Here is a 3,663-nt window from a genome sequence, read left to right as displayed (position 1 = left end):
TTATTATTTTTATTTTAATATTTTATAATTACACTGAAAGTATCTTTTTGCGGGGTTGGGTCAGGAAGACACTATTCATCCCAACCAATCACAAAGAATCATTGTTGTCACCTAAACAATCTTCAACTGTTCTTGTCGACTTTTTGTAAAGTGACTTAGCCCTCCACGATTGAGAGTAGGAAAACCCACAACACGTGGATCCCTTCACCACCTCGAGCTTATCATATTCCTTTGTCATGTTAGCGAAATCATCATCGTAGAGAACAAAGACCAGAGCATTGAGGTCTTTCTCCTCGTGCAGGTTCTCCTCTACTGTTGATTGTGTTATGTGTTGTGATAATGATAATAATGTATCTTACTCTCAGTTTTGGGCTTTGTTTTCCCTATCGCATTTTTAGACATATAAACTCTAGTTGCAAACATATTTATAACCCGCATTACATACTTGCAGTCCCTCCTTATCTTTTTCTTCACATCCGTGAATACCAACTGTTCAAATCCCCATTCCCTGCACAACACAATTATTACATTGAATTTCAAATCCAAAATACATAATTGAATCTTTACTTCTAATTAATTGGAACCATAACAATTTCTACTTATAATAAGTACAGTTGATCAAATTAATTGGAACCATAGCAATTTCTACTTAGAATAAGTATAGTTGATCAAGTTGTTATGTAGTTTATTCCACAAACAAAGCTTCTTGGACATGGAATATTTCTCAATGGTGATCTGAGAGCTCCTTAAACGCATATTTTAGTGTTCCCCTATGGGGAATATACACATATTCATCTACATTGAAGTAGAAAGTCCAATTCTTCATGAATTTCTACTTGTTCAAATAGTCATTCACAATAAGGAACTAATTATGGTAATACCCATCATATTGATCTTGCTCAGTTACACCCTGCAATGTCACTCGACCTACCCTAATCGATGGCTCCAACATATTTCTGACTTGGGATGCACTCCACCCGCATCATGGAAAACAAAGTGCACTTTATAAGGGCTTAGAGCTTATGTCAAATTCAATGCCATTTCATTTTTTGATTGTTTATCAAAATCTAGATTGTCATGGTGAATAAATTGACATTAGTAAATTAGTAAATTGGTGCATGAAGAGCTATTTTGAAGAAGCTTCCTCTTCCCAAAAATGATAAAGAAAAAAAATGAAATTGTATTTGTATTTGAGTGGTGGCTATGAATTTCAAGGGAGAATAATTGACTCAATGCATATTTTGGCTGAAAAAGGAAGCGTAACCGAAATCAGGCATGATGGAATGAATTATCGAATGAATGCTTGAGATTCATCCCCAAATAAAAATGTAATTTTGCAATGTTTGGCAGTAGGCTCTGTCACCGTAACCAACCAACTTGCTTTCTGAGGAAGATTCCCTGGGCAGATAGAATACTATTAATCTCAATATATATATAAAAAGAAAAGAAATATAACATTGGAAGTGGGAATATTTTTCAATTTATGTAATAGTGAAAAGTTTAGAGGGTATCGTGAGAGAGATGCAAGCATGTGAGCAAACTAAAATAAAGGTTGCGGGGCACAGGTTTAAGGGAAAATAGAGATGAAGAAAAAGTCGAGATGATCAGTGACAGGGGAAGTTAAACATGGATGACGAAGAGTTCTCATGGAATGTACATCTCTTAATCTCGGTGATCACCTGCTTCAAATATTTTTACAATTCATTTCTCTTAAATTTTAAATAACTAATGCAATTTACTTCGAGATATAGGTCTACCAAAAAAGGCCCCAAACACATTTTCTCTCGATAGCAAAAATAATCCTCTCTCCAATATAACTAAAATGTGGATTGTCTTAGCAGTACTTACGAGATCATAGCATTGAAAATTTTGATATTAGTGTGGTGGAAATTAGAAATACTGACTGAATTTTGAGAGCTTGATGCCCTTTCTAGGCATGATTTTACTCCCCCTAGAGGGACTCCTAATGGCATTCCCTTCAAATGAAGAGGCATGCAATAAATGTTGGTTTTTTTCGATCACTGCAAGTGTGTATTTCACTTGAAAATCATGGATGGCATTCCAAAAAGAGAAGGAAGAAGAGTATGTCTATGAAATTCTGATTTGCATCCCATAAGATAATTTTATTTTTGATGAAAGAAAGAAATTTTTGTGAACTAAAAATGAATTTTTTTTATAATAGTGTGAAAGAGAAAATCAAGATAAAGGAGGTCTACGTGAGTAGATTACCTTAGAATTGAATTTATGGGCATTGGTTACCTACATTGCTTAGACATGATACCAATATGGGCTCTATTCTGATTAGCCTATGTTATTCCATAACCCCATCTTCATCCCCATTGCACCAAAGATTATATGAGGAAGAGGAAGAGGAAGAGGAGGAATCTGCCTCCACCTCCACCTCAAACTCCTTATCTCCTCCTTTTGCATCATTCCCATCGTTCCACCTAGAGGAGGATTCTTATCTTGACCTAGTATCCCTCGCTCTCTCCACCACTTCTATTGTATCATTCCAAATGTGCTACGCACTCTTGTTTCCACAGATGTTTTATCCTCAGTAGCAAGCTTTACAAGGCCAAAATCATAGAATTTTTCTCGCAACCTATCATTCAGAAGAATATTTGAAGGCTTTAAATCCTTGCGAATGATAATTTTGCAAGCCAGGTTGTGTAAGTATTGCATCCCATGAATTACATCCAAAGTAATAAGCAGGCAATTGATCAAATTGAGAGGCTTGAGCCCATTATGCTCCCAATGGAAAAGGTGTTGGCTTAGCATGCCCGGAGGCATAAATTCATATACGAGAATCCTTTCATTGTTCTCAGTGCAATACCCAAGGAGTGAAATAAGATTTTGATCATAGACCTTTCCCAGTATGTTGATCTTTGCCTGAAACTCTTGCAGTCCTTTGCTACTCACAAGCTCAGGATCCATTCTCTTCACTGCAATCATCGAATCATCCTCAAGCTTCCCTTCATAAAGAGATCTAGACCCTCCTTTTCCCAACATCTTTGCGAGGCTAAAATTATCGGTGGCCTTTTCAGGAACCCATAAAGGATAAATGACGTTCCCATGAGAACCAACCAAGTTACTACCAAATTCACCACTCCCTGCTTCATTTATTGAAACCAACAGAGCTTCTTGGGGATGTGACGATAGCTTTGAGAATTTGGGTTTCATCCTCTTCAAGTAAAATATAATTGTAGCACTGCAAAGATCACAAAAACAACACAACCAACGACAATCCCAACAATCATACCTGATGCCTTTTCTTTTGGAAGTCCTTGCAATATCAACAACCCCAAATGGAGATCCAGATCTATTATTGCCACCATTACCAGAAGGGGAAAAATAGGAGGGAGAATGATATTGATAAACTAATTTCCTTGAGTATTAACCCCTATTTTTATTTTTTCAAAAGAAAAAAACGTTATCCTTTCATTAATATAAATAAAAAGAGAGTACATACTTCAGTTATAGAACTGTTTGCTTCTATCTGGACTCTCATCTTTCTAGTCTATTACATACATATTATCACTGTGTTCATCTTTTTCGATTTTTGAATAGGTAATGTCTTATTATCCTTACAAAAATTACATTATGCTATTTGAGTAGCATGACAACTTACTATGACTAAGTACAAAAATTCATACTAGAGATTTA

At 35.7% G+C, this 3,663-nt stretch overlaps 1 pseudogene; it reads right to left on the bottom strand.

Moving 5' to 3' along the window:
* Window positions 1-2,499: 2,499 nt before the first annotated feature.
* Window positions 2,500-3,180, bottom strand: LOC149204955 (receptor-like kinase TMK3 pseudogene; annotated as a pseudogene).
* Window positions 3,181-3,663: the final 483 nt, after the last annotated feature.

Source organism: Pinus tabuliformis, chromosome 1_2, assembly GCF_031772625.1.
Source record: "Pinus tabuliformis cultivar Carrire ecotype Pingquan chromosome 1_2, CPIR1, whole genome shotgun sequence".
NCBI lineage: Eukaryota > Viridiplantae > Streptophyta > Pinopsida > Pinales > Pinaceae > Pinus > Pinus tabuliformis.
Note: the sequence above shows the minus strand (reverse complement) of the source record. Positions and strands in the feature narration are given on the sequence as shown.